Here is a 14,556-nt window from a genome sequence, read left to right on the forward strand (position 1 = left end):
CGGTTTCACTAGCTAGAACAACCCCCTCCTTTTAAACAGCACGATAAGGAAAAGTTGTGATCAAAACACACTGTTTTGATCTTCCAGGCAAGTGCTTGAGGTTTAATTGCTCCATCGAGCGAAGAGGTATCAGCTGCTGCTCTCAAGTGCTGCTGTTCCCTATGAAGATTCCAGCATGGCATTGACATGCCACGAGGCAGAGGGGAGCCGGCACAACCACTCCCAGGACAGGACCAGGTCTGAGGGGATGTTGTGTTAACAGGAACAGTGAGGAACATGATGGATGAACACCCTTGTGAACCACTCCTGGAAACCCACAGAGCCGTAACTTTGAGAACATGGAGCAGTAGCAGAGGTGAAGTGCTCTGCAGCATCTCTGGTTCCTGTTTCTATGCGGTAAATACTGAGGGCACCTCACGGCACTCCAACCATAAGCTTGATCATACTGATCCGTGACCTAAAAACTCAAAATTACAGTCTTAATCTCACCCTTTGGGATTTCAGTCTGTTGCTAATGTTAGCCTATTATTTTACATTTCCCTAACCTTAAAAAGAATAACACTAAAATCACACTGGCTCAGACAGTACCCAGAAACCAGCACACCTGCACCTGGCAATGCAGCCCCAGCAAGAGCTGCCACACTGGAATTAAACCTGTACGCTGAATAAACAAAAGGAATCAAGATGGGGAAATACCTCAGTAAAGTACAGACTTGAGTACTGTCAACAGAGCACGAAGGGAAACAAGCTGACTGTGTTCTTGGCAACAAACACGAGGACTGGCATTGCCATTGAGCCCGGTGCAGGAGAGGAAGCTAAAACCAAGGGAGGTGTGACAGCGCCTGGCCAGCAACACGAGGAGCGAGCACGGGACACAGAGCTGACAGACACTGCACAAGCATCGGGCTGGCAGCTGAAAGACAACATCAGCAATCAATTGTCTTCTCTGTAAGAAAGAAAACTGCAAGGATAACTGTAGGCTTTTGCTTTCTTAATTACAGCTCCAAATTAGCTTGACAGGAAGCAAAATTTGCTACCTACTCCAGTGGGAGTGAAACACACAGGGCATCGCTGGCCATGGGCTCCTGAAGTCAGGGGTCAGCCATACCTAGCTACTCCCAATAGCTGGTGCTTTGGGACCTCTCCTTGAATAAGCAGGAGTCTTCTGCTGGAAGATTTTTAAAGGAGCCAGACATTTAGAGCTGATCAGTGCATTTATAATTTACCCAGAAACTGTATTAGGACTAATAAATTACACCTCTCATAAAGAATTAACTTAACAAGCTCTTAAAGATCGGAGTAAATTTCAGAAAGAAGATTTCAGAGTGAAACCAGATGTGGAATAGTGAGAAACAGACTCTCTGGCTTGCTTCAGTTGCAGAATGAAGCAATTCTACACTGGCTGTTAGAAGGCACAGATCTCATCCATCTTCTGCAGTGAAGAGCAATCCCTGAGAGCCGTGTGTTAGTGCTTCTCCTCCTTGCTACCTATCATGTGCTTTACTAAACTCTTAATATTAAGTGTAATTGTGTTCCATGTTTTAATCTAGAAATCAACCTTCCCATTGCTGCCAGTGTAGTCACACTCTGGGGGCCATGCAATTAATCGGTGAAGATCTGGAGAGAAATGACTCTGCTCTGCTCCTGGAGATGGTGACATCAGCCACCCTGCTACAAACCCCTCCCAGCATCTCTGCCTACAACTGGGCTCTTCTAGCAAGAGCGAATGCGGGGAGGCTGCTTCACTCTAAGCGGATGCGCATCAGGGGACGTGCAGCTACCCCAGACAAGAGCAGCCTGACACAGGCAATGCCATCCCTATGCCCAGCGCTCCAGCCGTGCTGCCCCAGGTCAGTGGCACTGGGAGGGTGTGTGGGCAAAGCAGATACCTATGCAGTCACCAACCAGGCAGGACCTCGTGATGGAGCTGCCTCCATCCCTTCCACCCAGCCCTCAGCAGCTGGGCACCATCGCGTTTCCAAGCTGAGCACTACCTGAGCCATGCCCAGAGATCACCTTCAGGCCACTGTCACAGTCCAGAGTACTCCCAGGAATCCAGCAGGGATCGCTTTCCTCACCCCTTCGTTACCGATGGGGAGCGGCACGGCGGGCGAGCACGCGTGCACACCGCTAATTCCTGTTATTAATAGACGAGTGCCTGTAATTACAGCGCGTTATTCCAGAGCCCTTCAGCTAACTGCTCACGGGCTCTGCTGTCGCCACACAAGTGCCAAGCACGTTAAAAATACGCCACAAAAATAGCATCTGAAATACAACAGAACTGAATGGACTATGTTTATAGCTGGCAGATTAACAGAGCCACGGAACAAAGCTTCTGCAGGATGTTTTGATTTTCGGTGATGGCCTGTAGCTAATTCATGCTGTTTTCACATGAGAAACTGATGGCTGCTGAAATATTTTTCAATGCAAGTTCAAACGAGGGAAAGAAATAACCCACCTCCTTTAGAAAAACTGTGCAGTTAGGCATAAACAAACTTGTTATGGGCTGGATGGAAGCCAGGCACCACGATACCTCCCTCACGGAGATGATTTGTTTGTGTGTTTGAATGGATGCATCCATTTACCCGCTCCTCCAGCGCTGCACAGAACGGAGCACGAACAAGCACCGGGAGACTGCAACACAGGGCGTATAAACGGATTGTTCTAAGCCACCTTTTCCCAAGTATTCCTCAATGCTTCCTGCGAGGAGAGAAAGGCATGGCACTCACATACCACCTCCCTGCAAAGCCTCTTTCGCTCCTCAAAATCTTTGCCATCATGGAAAAGTAATTAAACTTAATCTTACGGCTTATTCCCAGGGAAATAAACATTCCAGTGTAGTTTTTTCTTGCAACACTCCAAATCCAGCAATTACATGAAAAATTTAAAGTCTTGTTGGTTAATTAGCAAATTAATTTTTTTTTAAAACCCACCATTCTAGTAATTATGTAAAATTTACACGTGGGAGTATATTTACTTCTGGCTGAAGGAGCCCTGTACTTCAATACTAATGTCCCCTCTCTGGTTTTTACCCTTCCCTGACAGAGTCCTCAGGGGCCACTGAACTGGGCACCGGCATTGTGGGAGGCGGCAGCCAGCCTCATGCTCAGCCAAAGAGCTCAGCTCGCCTCTTCCCAGCAATACCCGCACCGTGCCAAAGCCCTGCACAAGGGTCAGCGAGCGGCACCCACAGTGGAACAGGCTCTGGCCTTGGTGTCTGTACAAAGGCCGGGGCTACAGGAACGACATGCAGCCAGGACATGGGCTGTGCTGTGAGCCCGGCGGTGGCATGCGGAAGCACGTGGTGATGCGCAAGAAGTAGTTGGTGCTTTGCAGCATCAGAGGCCTTGTGAAACCACCATTTACAACTGCACAGGGTACCCAGGAGACAATTAGGGACCAGACAGGGTGTTGGGGAGCAGAGGAGAGCAGGTCGTTCTGTCCCCCTGGCTGAAAGGCGGTAGCGGAGCCTGTGAGGTCACATTGCTCAGTCTCTAGGTCTTGAGCACTAAAGCAAGGTCCGTGTGCCCAGCACACATTGCTGATTTCTTCCATTCCCCCACGTTTAAGGCAGCCTTGGTGGGATGCCTCAGATGGCCTGCCCTGCTGGCAGTCACCCCGACCGAGCCTGAACTCTGCTGAAAGCAGCGAGTCCAACACCCTGGCTTGCACAAGCACCCTGAATTAACCATCCATTCCTGGAGCGCGCAGTTCCAGGCCATGCCAATCACAACTCTCAAATACTTCTCTAAGCAGAGATTTCACTTTGTCATGGATTGCCAGACTGAGTTTTGCCCAGACCACATCACCCAGGCCCGGCTCAGGGAGCTTGACACAAGGCAGTTGGCTACATGGACTGGCTACAGCCAGAAGTCCTGAAGTTCCTTTCAACACATCAAAGAGAGTCCAGAGCAGAAATAACCTCAGCCTTTGTTAGAACAGAACAGCTTCAAAAACCTCTTAAAGCACCACAGTTGCATGGTATGCAACTTCCAAATATATTATAAATATAATATAAATATAAATAAGAGAGTATTTGGTTTTTTTCAGTTCCATTAATCAGTTTCTATTCACTCTCTGAACATATATTTATTTAAATACTTCCCTCTTCAGTTGTGCATTTCAATCTCTAATTAAAAAAAGAAAAAAAAAAATCACCCAAAGTGATTTGGGCAACGAGAACGTGTCAATAAATAAAGCTACAGCATCCCAGCCAGGCAGAGCCCTCATGCTACAGCACCTACCAAAACCTGCTCCTGCTGCACAGAGAATGGAACTTGGAACACTCCTGCTCCCAAAGTTTCCGGGGCCACTGCAGTGCTCTGCCACTCCGACCAAGAGACCAGGTTGAGGAGCACGTGCCCTGCTGCTTGTGCACAGGGAAGAAGCCCTTGTGGAAAGGGGTCTCCTCGAAGGCACTGGCTGCAGCGGGGGTCTGAAGGGCACCTGGGTCCCAGCGCTCTCAGGTCCACCTGCCCTCACTCCGAGGCCGCTCTGGCTGCTCACACAACAGCACACTGTGAGCAGCAGCACCCCAAACACTCCAGGTGGGACACTTACCTTCCATACAAGACTTGCAGATGGTTCCCTTCCCCTACCTCTGCGCTCTCCAAAATAGATCTCCTGCACGGGCTGTTACACAACCTCCAGCTACACATGCTGAGAGCTGACTGGAACAGCCAAAGCCGGCAATTTGCTTAAAATAATCTACAGAAAGAGAAACTTAACAAGCAATTACAGATCAGCGAGTTTAAGTGCAGCTGTAGAATAAATATTACAAACTGTTTTGCAGGATTTAGTGGGCTAAAAAGTAAGCTTGGAAGCCAACATTTGGCTTCAGGGAATTCATGTGGGTCTGAGCAGGGCTGGTTTCCAACTTGTATTCTCTGACAGTACTACTGCCCTGGCCAACACGGGTGGGTAAGCGGGTGTTGGTGCTTCAGGTTACAGCTGCCATGAGGAGCGACACCAGATTCCACTCACCAGGAAGTAATGTAACACAGTGGGCAGGAAACTGGTTGGCATCTGCAGCAGGTGTCTGACAGGAGAAGCAGTGAGTTACCTGACACAGCACTCAGCAGCCATGCGGGAACATCTCTTCTCATCCTCACCACTATGGACTTGCCCTGGCACATGGCATCAGACAGCAGGGTGTGTTCCCACCTGTTAACTGCTTCAAGACTAGTACTGAGGAAAAAAGTACCATCACATCAGACAAAAAACGCTCACTTTGGGGGTTTCTGTCCAGTTTGGATGCTACAGAATTAATGTAGGATGCAACATACTGTTCTGCATGCCTGTGGACCCTTCACACTGAACATTCAGTGTCCGCTTTAAAGCGCTGTGGTTCGTGTTTCAGACTTTGACTGCGAAGGGACAGAAAGGTACTGCACTGGGAGTTTAAAGCAGGAGCTGGAAGGCAGACAGCATCACAGGGCAGGGCCAGCACAAGTGTTTGGGCCCCTGTCCCTCCGCACACCCCTGCTTCAGCGTACCCACCAGTGCTGGTAACTTGCAGTGCCAAACCCTGTGTGCTCCCCTCCCTGGCAGCTCCAGCAAGTCCCGGGGCACATCATCACGGGCTGGAGAGCGAGAAAATAAAGTGCTCAGCCAAGCCTGGTCCCATTTACTAGAGAGCTGGGAAGATACGTAGAAACACACATATTTTCTATTTCTCCAAAATACTTACTTTGGAAAAATAACTTTTTCCTTAAATCGGGCATATTATTGGAGCAGTATCTGTAAGAGAATCCTACCCCAGTAACCATGCCAGAAACACTCTGTGTTGTGAAAAGGAGTAATGAGACAACTGCAAACACCAGCATCAACATTTGCTTCCTCTACAAATCAGCTGTACCTCTTAACAAACTCCAAACCCCAAACTCTGATCGTTCCTCTTACTGGAGGGGAAGGAAGAAAGGAAGATTTCTTAGCTAGTGAAGTAGAAACACGTTCAACCTGCTTCCAAGAACAGCTTTTATCAGCCCTGCAGAGATGTCAATCTCTTCCAAATGTAACAATTTCCAGTGCAGCTATTTCACCACCGATGGCAATCAGAGGCAGACTGGGGGGTGAACAGAGTCTTACATTCACTGCTTCATATTTTACTGCTTCCATGGTCACGCTTCACAACTCCTGATTCCTCCCTGTGCTGATTTGCAGCGATGGTGGCAACCGTAAAGACTAAAATACATGCTCATCTTGAAAGAAGCTGTCTTGTAGGCATTAATGTCAGCTTGCTCAGGGCCTATGGGGTGGAAGAGCAGCCAAAGCAACCATAAAGCTCTGCCACTGGAAATTCCTGCCCGACCATTTGGGATTCAGTGGCAGAGAGGGAGCAGATGTCAAAAATCAGACCGGGCCTCAGGATACATGTTCGTTTCCTCCATCCCAAATGAGGAAATGCTAGCATTCCCAGGTTTTCAATCCCTTTCAAGGGGCATCAAAGATCAGAGAAGACTGAAAAGCCCAGAGGCTTACCCCAAAATGGTTTGTTGGGGTTTCTTTATTTCTTCTGGGAGGTCCTCTGGAATAACTAAACCAAACAAGACTACTTGATCGCTACACAGTACAACCGAAACCTGCAATGGTGCCTGGAAAGCATCTCAGAAACGGCTTGGGAGACACGTCTTCTCATCCTTCACACTGTGCTTTAACATACACCATGCAAGAAAGAAAAGAGGCACTTGGCAGAACTATGTTCAGGCTCTGAGGAGGGGAGAAGGGAGCTTACAGGCCTGAGGATTAAGGGTGACAGATGAGGTTAATCCCACACCTGGGAACAGCAGCACCATGCCACACAGGCTGAGATGCAGGGGAACCCTGCTCTGCTCTGCACAGGGGATGATAGCTGAACGTGTCAGACCTTCTCACCCCAACATCCTCAGTGAGCTGAATCTTTACACCAAACATAAACCTTTTAAAATACCAGAATCCCCAATTCCATTCTGTTCCTGCCTGTCATTAACTGTGTTACGCTGTGCTGGCAGGCAGTGAAAAGAGGGTAGAGCGAGCCCCTGGCACACACCGCAGCGCTGACAGGAGGTGTACATACACCAGGCCTGTGGAGGAACAGCAGGTGAAGCAGTGTATGGCCAGCCTGATGGAACAGCTTCACTGCGACCCGCTTTGGGAGGTGATGCTGCGTGACAAAGAGCAGGTTTTGAGATGGCTTAATGCTGCTCAAAGCAAAACCAGGTTCAATACCTTATTCCACAGTAAAATGCTGTCAGGCCACCAGCAATGGGGATGGCCCTTTGAAGTCCTGCACGCTTAATTCCATCAGCAATCTACCCTGCACCACCAGGATTCAGGAATTTGTTCCAGAGTCAGGACTGGCAGAAGAAGCTTTACAGAATATGGGATCTATTGTTTCTGAATTAGGCACGGACAGAACAGAGGTAGGGCTTTTTGTGTGAGTTTATAATTAGAAACAGCTCATGGCTTAGCTAACCAAACCTGCCTTGGCAAAACCTCTCCAGCTCGGGGAATATGCAGGAAGTACACTGACAGGAATGACAGGGATGGAAACAGAGAACAAGTCAATTCGCATCCAGACCCTGAGCCACAGAACTCTGCAAATATTCTCTCACTGCAAGGGCTGGGTGACTGAAAACTTACTAGTTACCTCTTCCTACTGAAACAAGTCACCCCACGTTGGTTTGAAATACCTGCCTTGCTCAACAACTTGCCCTCGTGCCTGTGTAACACTGGGCACAGGGGGCAGCTACAGCTCACCCTTCACAATGGGCTGGCTGTCGTAAGGACAGGGAGCTTTACCTGCCTCTGTGTTCCCGTTGGAGAAAAGTCAGACCCTCTGCTTGCAGCACTACAAGGTGAGTGGGGTGGGGTGGCAGCCACATGGGTTACAAGGTGTCTCTTGCTAATAACTTGCTGAGTTTATTAGCAGGCATTGAAAGAGCAAGGTGAGAAGGAGGAAGCCAATGCAGCTGGGAACCACAGCTCTTCTCTCCAGGTGACCTTCCTCACGTTAATAAGGCAGCATTTCCACACATATACTCATCTTCCTTGGTATACCCAACCCATCTTCCTTTTACCCTGCAGCATCCCGTGTTTCACTCTCCTGCTTATCCTTGCCCCTTTATCACTGTTTCTACTCCTCCAGTGGTATTTTTTTCCCTCCTCCTTCTCCTCTAACGTTAATTCATAAACCCTCTCAGCACCAGAAAGGAAAAGCTGATACATCTGCAGGATGCTGTGTGACGCACATCTTCCATGTCAGTACATGCCAAACCATGGAACAAATGGCAACATAACATCATCACATGAGTCTGGCGGAAGGAAGAGATGGAAGCGTGAATATTCCTTCCTCTGACCAAACAGTCCTTGTGCTTCTTCATGCTGCAGTGAGATGAGAAGAGGTATGCTTCAGGTAAGTCAGGCCTCATAAGTTGAGAAACAAAAATACTGAGAGTTACACAGCAAGGAATGCAAGTACCAGGAGTAACAGAGGAGTAACTATCTCTTTGTTAAGAGCAATCCACTCCAATGCAAATCTTTTCATTCTCTCACCAGCACAAATCCCACAGAACAGTTCCCATCTGCAGTGGAACTTGTGCCTTACCTGAACGTGCTAATCAGATTTCAGATACCTGAGGTATTTTTACTCCAACAATCACCCGTGCTTGGCAACATAGTTCCACTGCAAGATAAATATTGTGTGATGTCTCTACATAGTTTTATGAGTAGATCAAATCAATTAACATAGCAATAAATTAGTGTCATTAGCAGGTTTCAGGCATTAGGAGGTGCTTTACTAATTAAAAGTCACATATTTAAGCAAATGTTATTCCCAGTTTGTTCCCATAAGTCATACTCCTCTCCATCAGAGTGCTCACATACTGCTCTGGAACACAGCTCAGATCAGCCAGGGGCTGTGTCGTTGGGTGCTGAGCACGTCGCACAATGCAGAGCACAGGGTGCAGCTTTGAAGGACGCCCTTGGGTCAGGACCTGGGTGCAATACTTGAGGCATCACTGGCAGCCAGCCGCTGGCTCTGTCCGCAGGCACGCGTACGCTCACCAACGGCTCTGAAGGGCCACACCATCGCCAGCTCATTTCTCGAGCAACCAACTTACTCCACGTGGCACTTACAACGTCCCCTCTTACCAGCGCTGCTGGCTGGCGGCATTTCAGGGCCGGCGTGCATGCCTGGTCTCAGCTCCATGGAGAGCTGGTGAGGATCCCCAGCACAGCACCGCACCACACCGTGCCACCACACCAGCTGACAAGACAGGAGCTGGAATGTGTCTAGGGCCCACAGCCCCAAGCACAGGGCCTGCAGCCTCAGCCCTGACCTGTGTTACAGAACATGCCAGGCAAGGAGTCAGAATAGAAGCCACGTTGCCAAGATTCCCCAAACACCTTCCCTGTGCACACGCAGCTGACACAATGTCTGAGTCGTGAAATACCTAACCAGGGATTCCCACTCCTTCAGGGCACAATTCTGTGCTAAGGAGCACGTTGGCTATTTGACATGCCAGAGAAGCTTACTTCAGGATTACTCTGCTTTATCACAGAATCGCCTTTTGCAGCTTTTCATCCCAAAAGCCCAGCGAGAGTGAGTGCTGCTGCGGCCGTGAACACAGTGCTCAGCCCAGCCAAGAGCCCTAAGGGGGGGGGAAGATTTCAGAAACCTGTCTGGACCCATAACACTGGTTTCTTACAAAGTGAGGAACATTAACACATGACACGAGCAGAATAAGAGCACAAAAACATTTCTCACCTTATTTCAGGTCAAGATTTAAAGTCCTGCAAACAGATTTTTATGCCTAAAATTCCTTTTAAATTTTTATGAGCTCCTGAAAGCCTCATCTCAGTGTTGCCACTGGCCACTGCACAGGCCCTCTCACTGTCACATAGTCACAGCACCATTTTAACATGGTTCTCTCCTCTACCTCTACACACAGAAGCAGCAGTGCCCCTGAATTCCAAGATCCCACTGACAAGAACACCCACCGACGCACCTGGGAGGGTGTTCAGACACCACGCTACACCAACAGCACCCATGTCTGCTGTGAGCTACCCCTGGCTGCGACACACAGCTACCAAAGGAGATACAACCAATAGTTAGCTACAAACTATCAACTACAAGCTTTGTACACACTTGAAATCCCATCACCTCTCATGATGATTCATGTCGAAAGACTCAATTTCATGGCCCCAAGAGCTGTGGTGCCTGTTACCAAAGATCCTCCTCGTACAGATGTATCTGCGAAGACCTCAAAGACCTCATGTGTGTGATGTTTTTTGGATAGATTGATTAAACTGTGATTATAACACAAGTGCACTTGTTCTAACAAGTTTTATTTATCTGCAACATTCCAGTAAGGAAGGCAAATAATTGTTGATCTATGTTAAGGACAGGCTCTCACCCACCAGACACAGCAGCCTGATCCAGCAGTGCCAGGTCCTGATTGCTCAGCATGGGCTGGAAAGTCGAACTGGTGATGTTGGTTATTACAGGGAGTTTGTCACTCTGTGTGCAAGCACATTAGCAGAGCCATATCCCTTTCTGCCTTGAAGACACAAAACTGGACCATACCTGTGGCTGACTGATGCAGCATTAAAGCTGAGAGACACCCAAACTGAGATTACAGCAACAGAGACGACAACACAAAGACCTGAATGACAGTTCACAGCACAAGGATTCAAAGCAAGTTACATTTCTGTGATGAACTGACAGCACTTGATGCTCCAAGGATGAAGAGTGCTGGCAAACTGACCCACAGTACCCTACTGCACACTGTTCGCTGTGCCTGAGTCCCTGAACCACATTCCTTTTTCCCCTCTAACAGCAGCAGGCTATTGCACACAGATCAATTAAAATGTTCTGCCTGACTGTACGAATTCTCTGCCCTTGGAAGGGAGAAATCCCCAAAGGAGCAACTTCACCAGGGAAATTGTGGGCGATATTGCTGTCAGCATTTCATAATCGGTGTATCCAGCCTTGGAGCTTATTTTCTGCTCACCACAATCATATTCTAGGATCTAAATCACAGCTTAAAAGTGATTAATTAAAACTGACCCTGTAATTTCCATCTACAGGACGCCTAATCAGACACAGCCTTTATGGGATTTGTCATTTTCACATTTGAGTGTGGTCATTCCACTCTGCAGTGAGAAGAAACTCTTTAAGACCAGATAACTATTTTATATTTCTTGCTTCCTAACAGACACATCTAATGCCCCAGAGGCTTTTTATGCGTATTAAGACTGTGGGTTTTTTTTCTCCTAGACTGAGGTCTCACTGCAGCTAATACCTCAATGTTTTTAACTGCTATCACAGAATCCAGGACATCAGGGGCTGGAAGAGACATTGAAAGATCATCTAGTCCAGCCCCCTGCCAAAGCAGCATCATCTAGAGTAGGTCACAACTATTTCATTAACACAGCTGTAAGCAGCAGCTATGCAGAGACTTGGGCCATAAAGCATAAATGAAATATTTCAGATTATATGTATTTACAAGGGTTTATATTAAGATAGCATTGGGCCAAAGGAAGAGAAGAATCGTGGGCACGATGCAGAGCCTGCAAGCAGGTAATGCAATAAGCACTCCACAGGTCAGCACGCTCAAGATCTCCTGTGCTGAAGCTCAGAATCCATTAAGGAAGGACAATACTGGAGACACTGGCAGTGTGAAGTGGAACTGAAATGCATTTCCTTTCAGATGCTTTTTCTTACTCCCCAGCAGCACCAGGTCACGACTCTCAGAAAATGAAGGGATGGAGTGAGAATTCCAACGATAGCCTGGCAACATGGGGACTGGCTGGAACGTGCTCCTTCCATCACTGCCTGAAAGAACTTTACATTCATTTACCACTGGTGCTCCAGCTGCAGAGGAAGAGCCTCATCTCTCACAGAAAATCACATTAAACCTCTACTTTGTCTGCTGCAGACAAGGTGCACAGCGACAGCGCTCCACAGCGACAGCGCTCCACAGCGACAGCGCTCCACAGCGACAGCGCTCCACAGCGACAGCGCTCCACAGCTAGGCTCTTCCAGAATCCCAGAAATACTCCCAGGGAGAAGGTGCTACTCCAGCACAGGGAGAATGCCAATACATCTGATAGCTGAGAAGAAGCTCAAGGAAATAATTCACAGATACGGGGGTGAACAGCACCTTTCCGATGTAACATTCAGACACCAAAGAATCTTCTATTGCTTCATGCAATGCGTGAATTACAGAACTGCCAAATGCAGAACAAAAATCCCTCTAGAAACAAACATGATCTTTTTGTGACCTCTCTAACAGCTACACCCAATAGCTAACCAATTGGTTAGCGTCAATACAGCACAGTGGTGTCCACAAATGGGTGATAAATGGTGGTGGCAAATTTTCTTGAGCAAATCTCCTTGAAGAGGTTTCTTTCCTTACAGATAATTGCTTTATTTTGCATGATCATGTTTCACATACTGAACTGTACCCCCATCGAGAACATAAGGGCTACTTAAATATGCTGCCTTCTCAGTAGAACTTAGCTCTTCTCTGGAAGTAACTGTACCTATCTTGTTCCACTCGTCCCATTTGTTAGAAGAAACAGGGCAGGGTTTTTTGCTTGGTTTGGATTTTTACACCAGCAGACAGGGTAATGCTGCTTACTCTGACATAGGACCCTCTGCGTGGGGTTGTGGCTTGGGGGCTCTCCCCGTGCAGGTCCTCATGCCTGGGACTTTTTTAATAAGCAAACCCACAAGATCCAAATTCTATTTACACACTTAGAAAAGAGATGACATTAACTACCAGAGAGCAAGTTAGTTCTCTGGGGCTGAGGAGTGAGACGAAATGTGTTTTCCCTTTCTGTTTTTAACATAAATGGCTAAGAGATTATAAATGAACTATTCTTAAAATGTCATTTCTCAAAGTAGAAGAAAAAGATACTGTAATGAAGTATTTCTGTAGCTGCACTGTATTCAAATGAAAACAACACCTGAGAAGTCGTATCACTGCTTTCACATCAGCTGTGTCACCTCATCGCTGTGATCTCCTGGGGTGCTCACTCTGATCCTCACACCCCTGGCAGACTTAGTTTTGTTTAAATAAGTGAAATTCTAACAATAAACATCCAAGGACAAGCCAGTTTTGGTTAAAGCCTGTAAATAATGCATCACAGTTCAAGTAACGAACTGCCAGTGTGTTTCCATGGATTAAGGCCACAGGTTCACATTAACCCCTGGGAGGGGAGTGCCCACAGTATTCCCCAACTGAACAGCCGCTGGTCGAAACCGGTGTCCCACCTGCCCTACCTGAGTGCTGGTTCTGCTGCTATCTTTATGATCACTTGTACTGTTGAGGTGATGATGATTACTAAGCCAACTCAGTGTACACCTGAAGCCCTAATCAGCACTTATTAAAATGCCTTATAGCCAACACAGCTTGGAACTGAGTTCCCATCCCAAGAACCTGGTCAAGGAGACACTGACTTGGAGCCACAGCTCCGCATTGCTGCTGGTCTCTCTGGAGCTCGGGTGATCAGTGAGAACAAGCTGATGACAAGACAGGACCTTGAACAGCAACTGGCATTTGTTCTCCTGCACTTAGAGCAGCACGTTGTGAAATGAAGCTGACAAGAAATTACCAGTTCACTGCTTCATACAGCTAGATCTAACCACCTTAAACTAAAATGTGGTTGGAGAGGAAGAGCAAAAATTGAATTGAAAATTCAGTTGCATACGTATTTTTATTTGCTTTCCTCTTCAAACAACAAACAGAAGTACAACAGGAAGGACAACTGCTTAAAACACTGAACAAGGAGCCACGTACGGCCCCTCAACTGGAAGCGCCTGCAGCCGCTTCGATCTTCACAGCTCTTAGCAAAGACCAGACAGGTTCTCAGGGAGGGAAAGGCAGGTCTCCTGAGATGCTTGTCCCTACCAACATCACTTTGCCATTTATAACATCAACATCAAGAGGCCTCAGCAAATTGATTCTGGCTTTTCCAAATCCAGGAAAAATTGAACAGACATGAAGGCCACAAAATACACCCTGGTATCCTTCCACTGCTGTTACATTCCCTGACACACGCAGCCCTAAAGAGCTGCAACCCTGCACAGGACCATGCAAACAGGGAGACAGGTATGTACACTTCTAATGAAACCTCACCAGCCTGGATTGGTCTTGACCTGTCCACGGACTCGCAGGTGTGGGCACACAATCCCACAGCAGAGGCTTGTGGATGGATAAGTCAGTATGATGGCTGACTATGAACACACAGTCTGTACAGGTGTGGTACTGAAAAACCACTACACTAAACAATTATTAGTGAAAGAAATGCTAACACCACTTTCAAACACACTGTCATTACTCCTTAAATAGTTCTAAACATGTTTTATGGATACTGTGCAGGATGATGCTCACAGCACAGACACACTGCTAACCAAGAAGAGCCCCGCTCTGGCTGCTTATCAAAGGGTTTGGTTTGAGATTCTTATCAGGTGACTGTGTTAAACTACTTCTGGACATGTTCAATGTTAACATTCATGAGATCAGAACACAGGGCAGCAGGCTGCAAGATCCAGCTAGAAAGAGTGAAGCA

General features: G+C 47.5%; 1 protein-coding gene across 1 annotated transcript in view; it reads right to left on the bottom strand.

Moving 5' to 3' along the window:
• Positions 1 to 14,556, bottom strand: part of SNX29 (sorting nexin 29) — a gene marked incomplete at both ends in the record, with an annotated part of 80,819 nt that overhangs the window by 4,575 nt on the left and 61,688 nt on the right. The window lies entirely within an intron of this gene.

Source organism: Gallinula chloropus (assembly GCF_964237585.1).
Source record: "Gallinula chloropus genome assembly, chromosome: 15".
In the NCBI taxonomy this organism is placed as follows: domain Eukaryota; kingdom Metazoa; phylum Chordata; class Aves; order Gruiformes; family Rallidae; genus Gallinula; species Gallinula chloropus.